A 13,400-nucleotide genomic window follows, 5' to 3' on the forward strand; every position below is an offset into this window, starting at 1 on the left:
AAGAAGGTAAGACAATCAACAGAATCTCAGCAGTGGTCATCTAAATGCAAAGCTGATGGCAGTCTTACTTGCTAGTAAGAGCTGGTATTTGCTGAAGAGAAGATCAACTGACTGGAGAGAGTTAGACAAAATACTTTTTAAAATTAGCTGCATGTTTTCTTTTAGCATGAGTTTTGTGTACTCCTTTTACAATTAATTGGTCAATAAGTGTAAGGTAGACCCTGTGTGTAACAATAGTTTGTCTTGCAATGTAACCGTGGACTGAGTGGACACTGCAGGAGACCGGATAATGTATGAAAAACTTTCAAATGTGTCTGGAGACCATGAGGGTTTTTTAAAAAGACATTTTTAAGAATAGATATAGTAAGAAAGCCTCATGGCAATTTATGTAACTAAACATAGTAGGATATAAAGTCAGAAAAGGGAGCTCATTTTTAACCACTGACCAGTTGTTTAAAAAGTCTTATCAGTAAGTACATCTCCTGTCTTGAAATGCTCTTAAGACATAGCTGAAATAGTTTACATGTAGACTGGGAGAGCAAAAACAAAAACAATAGGATCTTACTTTTTAAGAGAATGAATGCAGTTAAAGAATCTGGCGTGTGTCATTCATGCTTAAAACTATAGGGCTTTTTAGAATAAAATTGCATGAAAACTAACCTTTGTGACTTAGAAGAAATAAGAAAGTAAGAAATGTACCATGAGAATCAAAATCATTCCTTCACATACAGGTTCCTTTCTTCTTTCATATGACTTTACCATTTGACTGTCTGCATTAATATGACTTTACTGATACAGGAAACTCTTGCCCAGGAAGATAAGGTCAAAATAACTTTATTGTTGGTTCAGAATCTTCCCCAAATCCATTTATCTGAGAAGTTGACTACTCACTTCACTCCCTTCTCAGAAGAATAGTCAACTCACCAAATGATTGTTAACTCACTTAAAAACTCTTGCCTTGATGGATCCACTAAACTTACAGTGCTAGGTCATGAACTTTGCCCAATCCTAATCAAGCCACTTTATTGCAAGACCTCCAAAACCCCATACGTATTCTGTGTTTTCTCTCCACTTTGAGAGACAGCTATTGTAATGACCAATAAACTCAACTTTGTTTTATCAACAAGTTATTTGATGGACTTTTTGAAGTGCTGCCAGTCAACAGATTCAATAGTCCTAGAAAAGTGTTGTTTCAAAAGGTATATGTAGTCCGTAAATGGGAAACAACTCTCAGCTCGACAGCCAGGAAGAATTTTTCCCAAAAATAACATAAGAGGTAATCTAAAGATGGTGTTTCTATCCAGGCAGAATCCATTTTCAGCTTGTACTTCAGCTGAAAGTACTAGCTGAATTTCCTTTGTCCTATCAAAATGAATTGAAATTAACCTTTGGCTACAATCCATCAAAGAATGGTGCTTGTGTAGAGTGTATTGAACATACACAATAGCAGAAAGTATACACATTAGAGAGGACAGGAGAAAAGTCAGAAGAGATAAGAAAAACCAAACCAAGAGAGTGAAACCACTTTCCATTAGTAAATATCTGACAAGTGGCATTTGTAGATTTCTTAAAGAGGCATGGTGCTCCTTAGCAAGACAATTGACTAAATGCATTTAAGCCATATACTTGAGTAAGGATCTTAAAATAAAGATTCTAATTGAAGTTAACACAGCAGTGCAAACCAGCTCAGGATATAATCAGGTGAACCACAGAAAACAAGATCAGAATATTGAACAAATACGAAAAGTAGATCCTTTTCTTGGCATTTCATGACAGAAGATTTTCATTAATTCTTCAATGAGGCATAAAACTAGAATTATCTATTAGAACCTCACAATATATGTTGTATCGATTGCTATCTATGAGTATTAAATTAGTCACATGGTAAAATGTACATAACTTCTTATTCACAGTGTGCATTCAGTCACTCGGTCTGGGTTTCTTGAAAAAGTCCAAAGAAAAAGAGCCCATCTGAGGTATTAGGATAAGTAAGAGATTGACAATCTGCTTGGTCTTGTCTTAACTCCTTTTAATTGGTAGTGGCTCCTCAGTGCTGTGTGATGATGTGAGTTAAGGCTGTGCCCTTGGGAAAGAGTGCCTTTAGCAGTTAGATGTATCTGCTATGGATATAAGTGGAGCAAGTACTAGCAAACACATCATGCATTTGCCACTGTTGTTTACATATAGAGACCTAACATGGTAGACTGTCGCAAACTGATATAAATCAGGTGCAACAAGACGTATCTACTAAGCAAAAGGTTGGCAGTTCGAATCCACCAACCGCTCCTTGGAAACCTTATGGGGCAGTTCTACTCTGTCCTATGGGGTCGCTATGAGTAGGAATCCGCTCAACGGCAACTGGTTTAGTTTGGTTGTGTTACACATAACACTGTGATTTTAGTAGTCTAGGGTTAACTTAAATAGGTGTAAACAGATTCTTAAGCTGTGGAATTGTTGGATCAGTACCGTATTTTTGTGCAAATAACACGCGCCTTCTATGTTTGTTTGACAACTGTGCACTCCTCCCACGAGGTATTTACATAAGCGCCACTATGCCAATTTTTTTTTTACATGTTGCTGTAAAAAAATTAGCATAGTACACTTAAAAAATACCTCGCGGTATTTCTCCATAGGAGAAAGATGTGGCAATCTGCTTCTGTAAAGATTATAGCCTTGGAAGCCCTATAGGGCAGTTCTACTCTGTCCTATAGGGTTGATATGAGTCAGAATTGACTTGACGGCAGCGGGTTTGGTGTTTTAGGTTTTATGTTTTAAAACTTTCTTCTTGCTTTTAAATATTGCTACAGGAGGAAAAAAAGAGGGGGCATACAGTGCTATAGTTGTCTTAGTTATCCAGTGCTGTCATAACAAAAATACCACAAGTGGGTTGTTTTGAAGAACAGATAATCATTTTCTCACAGTTCAAGAAGTTAGAAATCCAGATTCAGGGTGAGGTCGTTATTTGTCTACTTCAGCTTCTAGTAGATGCTGGCAGCACTGGGTGTTCCTGGACTGGTAGGGGCATCTGCCTTGTATGTCTGCGTCTTCCCTATGTGTATGCACCAGTCTGTGAGTGTTCTGCTCCGCTGTTTTTATAAGCTACTGCGCAGAAGTGGTTAGGTTTATGACTCACCCTACTCTGGTATGATGGTATTAACATAACAAAAGACAACCCCTATTTCCAAACAGGTTCATATTTACAAGTACAGGAGTTAAGACTTTCGTGTTTATTTTGGGGGGACACAATTCAATCCATAGCAATAGTTCAACAAATCGTCTTAATCAGTGTTTTGTTGATACACAGAGTTAGACCCTGAGACGAGACTGTGAAGGGGTTTTAAACCTCTTTACCATAAGAAAATGAAAGAAATGTTGAGTCTTGCACACTTATTTCCACCTCCTAATCCCACTGCCCTTCAGAGAAGTACTGTCTGTGGATTTGGAAAAGAAAAATACAGCAGAAAGTTGGGGCCTCAGAAAACTTTTAAGAGAATAGTAATGTCCAATGTTCAGATTTTTTTCCTTACAACTTAACTTTATTGTTTGTTTGAATAGTTAAATCATACAAATATTTCAAAATTCAAGAGATATTACTGTTTTATTATCTTTTTTAACATAAATGATAGAATATCTACTCACACAAAAATGCACCTTCCTTTTCTTTATTATTTAATACCCAAACTGGGAGTTCTCCTTACGTTGGTATATCAAATTTTCCCTTATTCTTTTACATGGTTGTTTGTACATGTATATATGTTTGTATATGCATAATTTACTCTATGAATAGACTTCATATTTTTTAAGTCTTTCGGCCTTTACAAAGAAGTTATTCTGAAAAGCTAGGTACATATATCATTTATGTATGAACACACTTACGTATAGCATAAAGTCCTACAAGTGAAATTGCTGGGTCAAAATGTATGCACATTTTTAATTTTGGTAGATGTTGGCAAATCTCTATTACCTTTCTAATGAGTTATACAAATTTAAAACTTCACAAACAGTATATGAAAGTTATTCTACATCCTTGTTGACACAATGAATAAGTTTTTTTATCTTTTGCAAACTTCTAGGTGAAAAATAGTATAGGATAGTTCTAGTTTGTGCTTATCATATAATGAATGTTACTGAATATATTTTTCTTGTTTATAAATCATTTGTATTTTCTGCTCACATCTTTTGACCATTTTTTTTTTAACTTGGTCATTAGAATTTTTTGTAGGAGCACTTTAATGAGTTCAATTTTTTTTCTAAATTTTTAATTTGCCTTTTAACTTTCCTATAGGTGATTATTGCTAAGCAGAATTTTTTATAGGAATTGAAATTGATCTCTCTCTCTCTCTTTATTTTTTTACTTTGAAAGGCCATCCACACTCCAGCCTTTTTTAATAATGTATTTTATTTTTGTTGTTGTTGTTTAGGATATATAAAGCAGAATATACACCAAATATAGAAATTATTTAATTGATGTATATTTCAGCGTATATTGGCGTATAATTCAGTGACACTGATTGCATTCTTTGAGTTGTGCAACCATACTCACCTTCATTTTTCAAGTTGTTCCTCCCGTTAACAAAAATTCATTGCCCCGTATGTTTCCTATCTAATCTTTCGAGTTGCTGTTGTCAATTTGATCCCATATAGATAGATCTTAAAAGAGCAAAATACGCAAGGCAGAAATTCTTTAGTAGTTAAGCTAAATGTTTGTTTGGTTTTTAAGAAGACTTCAGAAGGTATTTTTGGTTTAAGTTTCAAAGATGACCTCAGGGCAACAGTTTTATGAATTTATCCAGTCTCCACGGCTCCAGAAAGTCTGCAGTCCATGAGAATTTGAAATTGTATTCTGCACTTTCCCCTTTCTCTAAAATCTTTGATCAAAGTGTTCAGTAATGGTATCTGGGTACCACCCAGTTCTTCTGGTCTCGTGGCAGAGGTGAGTTTTAAGGAATAAAATATATAACTTTGTGCAGTTTCTCTGAATATATAGATGCTGATATACCCATATATCATAATATAATATGATATGATATGTATGATATAATACAGCCACAGGAAATATAATAATTTTTGTTTTTCTGGCTCTAAAGGATTCAATGATTTATTTTCTTTATTTTTTGTTTTGTTTTCAACCCGTAGAATTTCCTCATACCTTTGGTGTGGAAGGGAAAGTATGAGAATACAGTCAGGAACCTTCTGCTATATAATAAGCATTCTGATAATTGGAAGCAGAGTTTACTGAAGAAGATTACAAACTTTCACAATGGCAATTTATAAGTAATAAATGGCCTAGATTTAGAATGGGCCTAATTTCATTGTCTTGGCATGAAAAATGCTGTTTACTGTTTATATATCAACATAATATAATTGATCAAGGCTATACTTATTTCAGAGCCCTGGTGGTGCAGTGGTTAAGTGTTCAGATGCTAACCACAAGGTCAGCAGTTCAAATCCACCAGCCTCTCCTTGGAAACTCAATGGGGCAGTTCTACTTTGTCCTGTAGGGTTGCTATGAGTCAGAATCGAGTCGACGGCAACATGTTTGGTTTTTGGTTTATACTTATTCCTAAACAATCCGTAATAGACATTCCAAACTACTGAAGAACTGGCTCACTCTCCATCAGCAAGATGCTATGCAGCAATCTGTCTTTAGAGAAATTTATTTATTTGTTTAGTTTGTGGATGATGCGTGTCAATTTAAATAGGAGAACTAGTACATTAATATAAAAATCATTATAATACATCACCTACTGATTTGTTAAGAGTTTCAAGATTTCTTAAACTGAAAGGAAGTATTTCCTTGTGGTTTAATCTTGCTTCTAGGATATGCTATTGTCTGGGTTTAAGTCATCCATCACCATGTCTATTTTAAAAGCAGATGCTTTTAAAAGGTCTGATAATAAATGTCAAATATTGATATTTAGAATATAAAAACTAGGAATATAATCTCATTTATCTAGCTCTTTTTAAAATAATTTCACAGTGTATGGGAGTCAAGTAAAACCCAATTATAGCTTCTGTTCTTATTTCCAAAGCTTTTCCTGGTATGAAATACAACCTGACTGTCCATCTGAAACAGATGATCAAACTCACTGAATGGACGAGAACTCCCTTCAGAGCAGGATGAACCGTTTTCAATCTTAATATCATAGATCTGTCACTATGTTTACAATGACCTAGTATTTGAGGTCATAACTACCTATTGTGTCTGTGATTGTGAGCTGCAAAATTATAATCTCTATAAATATGCAAAACTCTGAAAATATAATAGTTATTTCATAGAAATTGTTCAGTAACACTTGTATAATATTTTGTATAATATCCCTTGACCTAGAATATTTATACATTGTAATAAAAACAAAAGTTATTAAATAATATTCTATGTAAACTAGGCTAATAAATAATAATTTCTTAGTTACAATTATAGAAGTGAGAGAAGATTCTTATCATTTTAAATGGATATACTTTAAATAGACACTCAAGTTCACAGAATATGACAAAGACACAAGCTAGCTTTCATGTCATTGCTATGTCTCCCACGGCCCAGTGGTGTAAAAAGGGAAGATAGTGTAGCACAAGAGCAGAGTTAAGGGCTATATATAATAAAATCTCAGCACTCCAGGCAGGAAAAGGCAAACTTTGATGGCAGAGAAAACAGGTGGCCATTGTCTCCAAAGCCATAGCTTCCAGAAAGTGCAATCATTTCACATACAGAACTAGAAATAGAACTTCATATTCCAATAAGGGTATATATATATGTCTTTAGAATGAGGATGTAGAAATAAAGACCTAACAAAATAATACTCAGTCATGAAATAAGATCTTTGCCTTTAGTTCATGTCAAAAAAATCAAACTATCCTTTCTAATGTCAACACCAATATGATAAATTGATTTAATTGAGGAACATCTATCTCACTGGCTGTACAGTTTTCAAATTCAGGGAAAAATATCACTTCCCCAGTAAGGCACTTAAAGCCTCTATCATTGAGCTTTATGGGTAAGAGAGACGTCAAGACCTGGGGAACATCTGATGGACTAGCCTTGTTTTAGTCTTGAGGTAAGTATTTTGGGATGAGTTAGGAAAAAAATTGCCAGTGGAGTAAAAGGTAAATAATAGAAAAATTATATGCTGTGCAAACTTTGCACTTTGATTTAGCTTGTACTTTTAGCTTGTCTTTATAGTTTGCTACAAATCTGAAATCGATATGTTAAATCCATAATTGTTTTTATAACAAAACAAGTATATCAAGATATCTTGAAATAAAAAAATTCTCACCAGTTTATGTAGGACATTGACTCATGTTTCATTGCCTTTTAACCTGCAGATTACCATGTTCTGTGCGGAGTTATCTTTCCTCTATTGTGACTGTTTCAAACAAGCGGTCAAGTTATTGTGGAATATCCCATAAATGTATTTGTTATAAGTATATATTTTTTTTATGCTTAATCATATACACCAAATAACTTGTAAGGTTGTGCTAAGCTGACCTGGAAACATATTTATATATACACAAATATGGCAACTTGATCAGTGTTGTCCTCAGAGAGCGTTTATTTATACTTGTGACATGTCAAGGACACAAAAGTTCTTTCTCACAGGAACAAAAACCACATCCAGATGGTCAAAGTTTCTTCCAGGAGAAGATGGTTAGCAGAAACACAAAACAAGCAAAATTTTAAAAGTAGAGGCCATGGTTTGTCAAAAGAAATATTCTCTCAACGAATCAAAAAGAGGCCTGGGGAGTCAACCAGACTTGTCTGATTTGTCTTCCCCCTTTTCCTGGTGTTTGGCCAGCTTTTTCGCTGTTGGAAGTACTAGGTCTCTTGTTTCCAAAGAGCTGCCTGTGTTGACCTGTTTTTCAGATTCTCATGTTGAAAAACCTGAAATTCTGTTGCAATAAACACCAGATTTCAAGTGAAAAGCAATGGAAATTGTGCTGTGATTAAACTTCATTCTTACAGCAATAGTCAGTAGTAGCATGATTGTGTGTCTAAACAATGCCTCTTCTTCCAATACAGTAGTAGATTGAGAACGGTAGATTTGTAGTTTATTTGTGTAGAAGTAGACACTGGTTTTGAGGACACGTTTACAAAAGGATAGTTAAGCTTGGGGGAGGCAGAGGGTTGTCATTGGTGTAAACACAATAAATTTACCCTTTGAATCCTGCCTGAGGGAACCATATGAAAACAGATAACTTAAGAACTGTGTTACTGTGGAGTGATTCTCAGTCAAAGTAGTTGACAAGTGATGGGGCAAGACTGAGGCAAACATAAGCAATACGATTTAAAAGATAAAGAAATTAAAAATCGTAAGTCAAATGAGAGTACAGTATTTCAGGAATAATGATTTTCTCCTGATGTTCATTTAGTTTGAAATTTGGAATAGTGACCTCAAATAAAAGTACCTCATGAATTAGCTTTTCTTGATCTTTTAAGGACATCTTCATTAACAGTATAATATCTGTAACTTTCGAAGGGCCTGGAATAATGTTTAAAGAAGACTAAAAATGTTAAGCACCAAAAAGTTTGGGATATGCTCATAAACTACCGAGAAAACCAGTAAGAATATGCCCAGGATCCCAAGGCAACTGCAGCACCTTGCTTACGTTTCAACTTTTTTTTAGTCCTTTTTCATTCCTTCTTGGTTTTAAAGGGCCAGGTCTCTCACAATCTTTCTGCTGTAGAAGTGAAAGCTCTCAGATACCCATCATCACAAAATGCTAGACTTTACAATGTAATAATTTTAATCCACCTATTTCACAGATGTAGAAATTGAAGCTTGAAGAGATTAAGTGATTTGCCCCAAAGTAATAGCTAGCTGTAGCAAAATGGGGAATATAACTCAGTTCTCCTAATCACCAGCTAAAGTGTCCTTTCTAGTGTACTACAGTGAAACATTCCTCAGTGAATACTTCTTACACTATCTAGAATTAAATAGATTGGTTGGGGAGGCATAAGGAAATTTAAACCAATTTTATAACAAACAGTATAGTTTATTATAACGGATATGTTGGTGGTCAGGAGTGGAGGGGGGATATTTTAGTATCAAATGTTTATCCTGGGTAGCTAGCGAAGACTGTCACTTAGCATAGGTGAATTTATTATGGAATACAGTTCTTATAAAAATGATTTTAAGAAGTCATCTTGCAACAGTTGCTGTAGACACAACTGATTTTAAAATTGTGGTCAGCGCAAACGTCGTGTGGGTAGGATATATATTCACCCAGAATTCACCCGGTCCATTTTTCTTTCTATACTTTTTGTTGTTAGTTGCTGTTGAGTCTATTCCAACTCATGGCAGCCCCATGTGTACAGAATAGAACTGTTCCATAAGGTTTTCAAGGCTGTGACCTTTTGGAAGCAGAGCGCCAGGCCTATCTTCCAAGGTACCTCTGGGTGGGTTCGAACTGCCAACCTTTCAGCTAGTAGTCAAGCGCTTAACCATTTGTGCCGCCCAAGGACTCCCTTTCTATACTGTCTGCCATAAATTCATTATTGATGACTTTTGGGAATGATAATGTAACTTTGTTGTTTTGTTGGTTTTCCTAAACGTCATTCGACTAGCAAAACTAGTCTCATTTCTCGTAGTCTGTCATTCTAAGAAGTCTCCACTGGGGTTCTGTGCCTTCCTCACTCCCCAGTACAAGGCTACACACTCATGCAAGTATACGCTGATGCAAGTGAGCATGATTGTATTGGGGTGGTGAAATGGACATGGAGATCATCCACAGAGGCTACTTAGGGGGCACTCTGTAAGTCTTACAACTCATAGCAGGATGAACATTTCTATTGCAAATTTAAAAAATACATTGTAAACAACGTTTTTGTTTCTTCTCCTCCAAGTGAAATAAAAGGTTTTAGAATGTTTGGTCAATTATAGGATTTAAAATTTTGAGACTTGTTTGGGGAAAAATATAAATATTAATAAGATTGTAGAGGATCGTAGCCTGCTGAGTCGAAACTGAGACAAAATTGTAGATGATTGGTATATAAAGCTTTAATCTTCAATTTTACATCAGAATGAATAAAGAAATCCATAGTTTATTTTTACACAATTTATAAATGTCAATTCCATGGCATTTATTGACTTAACTTAAAAACAAAAAAAAGTCAATTTGTATGCTGCCAGTATGTTCTCAAATGAATCCCTTTTACAAAAGGGTCAGAAAACCTGAGTTAATCTTCCAATAAAAGCAAATTCAATCCAATGTTTAAAATGTTTCACTGGCATAGGTAATGTCCACCCTGAGGTGAATCCCACTTGGAGGAACCATGGTAAATTACTGCCTTTACAACCCATAGGCCCCGTTACCCATCAAACTTATAAAGCTATATTTTGTGGTAGAGAATTTGCATTGTCAGTTAAGGAAGATTATAAAGGAATATATAGTTCTGAATAAAATTGGGGAAAACCCAGAGGCATCACCCGGGGACTGAGATTTCAGCCCATCATAGTGTAGTATAACTCTTATAGGTCTGAAATCTTCAAGGAGCTGGTTATTTCTCTGATAAATATAATAATAAACCAATAAGTAGAGTAATATTACTTCTGCGTTGTTGTTCGTTGTGGTCAAGTTCTCTCTGACTCCTGGCAACCTTTTATGCATAACGGAACAAAATGTTGCCCAGTCCTGCGTCATCTTCATGATCGTTGGTATGTTTGAGTCTATTGTTGTGGCTATTATGTCAATCCACCCTCTTTTGTGCTGAGCTTCTACTTTACCAAATATGATGTCTTTTTCTAGCAATTGGTCTTCCTGATGACTTGTCCAAAGTCAGTAAGCTAAAGCCTTGCTATCTTTGCTTCTAAGGAGCGTTCTGGTTGTATTTCTTCTAAGACTGATTTGTTCATTCTTCTGGTATAGTCAATATTCTTAGCCAACACCACAATTCAAATATGTCAATTCTTCCGTCTTCCTTCTTCATTATCTAGCTTTCACATGCATATGGGGCGATTAAAATAATGTGTATTAGTTTACCTTAAAAAATGTACATATTGTTGTCTTATATTCTCCACTATAAATTGAAAATGTCAGAGTGGTTTATTAGAGAAAAGCAATTTTAGTAGCTAACTGAGAAAATAGTGACTATGCAAATATTTTTTGTGACATTGGAAGTCAAGAATAAGGAATAAATTTGAAAAAAGTCTCTCATGATGCTGAAGCTAAATAAGTACCATACTGGGAGTTAGGATCCTGGAGTGCTAGTCCTGACTCTTTCATTAGGGTTATGTAAGTCATTTCTGGACCTTTGTTTCCTTCCTCATCAGAAAATGGATTTAATTTTCATGTCCAGCTCTAACACTCTGTGTTGGGTTGCTCATGACTATGAAGTTGGAAAACTCTTCCTTTTATATGGTACATGAAGAAATCTGCCAGTTTTTTCTGGTTGTGTGTGTTAGAACCTATGATGAGAATTCTTATACAAGTGATTTCATATGAGAATGATCTCAGGAGAAACATGTACGGGATTAAGAAAATCAGGGTAGGGAAGGGGGAGAAGATATGTAAGGAAGTGGTTTAGGTGAAGTCTAGGCCCATTCTGACCCCATGTTCTGCTCTGGAACATAAACCGCACAGCAAGGTTTGTCTTACCTTTGAAGTAAGAGAAGAGGGTGTTTGTACCCTAAAGTGGAACGATAGCGGCACAGTGGTTAAGAGTTCGACTACTAATCAAAAGATCAGCAGTTCGAATCCACCAGGTGCTCCTTGGAAACCCTATGGGGCAGTTCTACTCTGTCCTATACGGTCGCTATGAGTTGGAATCGACTAGATGGCAGAGGATTTGGTTGTTTCCTTTTTAAGGTTGTGGGGGAGGTGGCTCCAATCACCCAAGGCCTAAGCAACAGCACCTGCACCAGCCAGTAAGAGAAATTCCTGAGGATCCTGAAGAGGCACCAACAGCTTCTACTGCATTATATTCTGATGGATGCCTATTTAAAGCACCAGACTGATTAAATAACATTCCACAGTGAGGGCAAAGCAAATCAGCCTCTCCATTATAGGATACCATTGGACACAACTATAAGTTTCATCACTTTGTGCTTTACTAGACAAGCACTGTAAACCGTTTTTGAATAGTCTGTTTGAACTTTGCTATCAAGTTGCGATGACTAAATTCACCTTCCCCTCTCTTTTCTGAAGGTCACGAGGCCCTTACTCCCCCTGCTGATCGAAAGGCAAGCAATTCTGGGAATGTTCTTAGGATGTACCCCCGTATTATAAAAATATATGCACATAAACCAAAGTAGGGTATGGAGAGCCTTAGGATTTACTCTTGAATATTTCTTTTCTTCTTGTAATGTAATTCTTATATTTAAATTCTGAAACTCTGTCTTCTTTTTCCACGAGGGTCAACTTTATCACAATTGTGCTAAGGAAAGTATCTTTCAGAAGAAAAATGAGATACTCAAACAGCAACTTCAAGTTTTTCTTTTAAAATAAGTAAAAAACAAACAAACAAACCCATTGCTGTCAAGTAGATTCTGACTCATGGCAAACCACTGTGTTACGGAGAAGAACGGCTCCCTAGGGTTTTCTTGGCTGTAATCTTTACAGAAGCAGATCACCAGGCCTTTCTTCTGCAGTGTCGCTAGGTAGGTTCAGGCACAAGCTGTTTGTGCCACTTACTAAAATAAGTAAAGAAGTGTATAAATGTATGTTGTCCACCTCTGAAACTTTAAAAAAAAAAAAGGTTTTTTTGGTTCCAAGATTACCATTCATCTCATGTAAATGCATTATCTAGTACGAGATTACATGACATTTCAATGCCCCCTAACTTCCGAGGTTGCCTGTCGAACCACTATGGTCTAGTGTAAACCCTGGGAGAATATGACTCATTTCCCTTTTAGCCTTCTAGAATAGAATTTCCCTGGTTTTCATTTCCTTTGAGATAAATCACATTATTTTTTGACACTCTTGCATTGTTTCCACCCTCCCAGCACTGATTTATTTCCATCATTGTGGCAAGAAACAGGGAGTTGATCACAAATATTAAGAAGCTTTTACATGTAAAATGAATTTCTGGATTTTTTTCTAATCAGAATGAGAAATTAGTCTCAAAGGTATGTCATCTTTTAAATCTAACATGCCTTATTAAATTATAATAAATTTTTTTTACAGATTTTACATAAAGATTTTTACATAAAAGATGTATAATTTAGCTCTGGTTTGGTTTGGGATATCGCATATGGACCAGACAATTTAATTTATGTGTCCTTTTTGACTCATGTAAGTTTTTTTTTGGAACATAAATTTATATAAAGAACATCATTTATTTAGTTTGTAAAGTATATTAAAAACTCTGGGTCTCCGGCAAGATGGCGGTCTAGGCAGAAGCACCACGCCGTCCCTCCACAACAAAGATCCGAAAAACTAAGCCAAACAGAGAATCAACAATCCTG

The sequence above is a fragment of the Trichechus manatus genome, unplaced genomic scaffold, assembly GCF_000243295.1.
Source record: "Trichechus manatus latirostris isolate Lorelei unplaced genomic scaffold, TriManLat1.0 scaffold00012, whole genome shotgun sequence".
Lineage (NCBI taxonomy): Eukaryota > Metazoa > Chordata > Mammalia > Sirenia > Trichechidae > Trichechus > Trichechus manatus.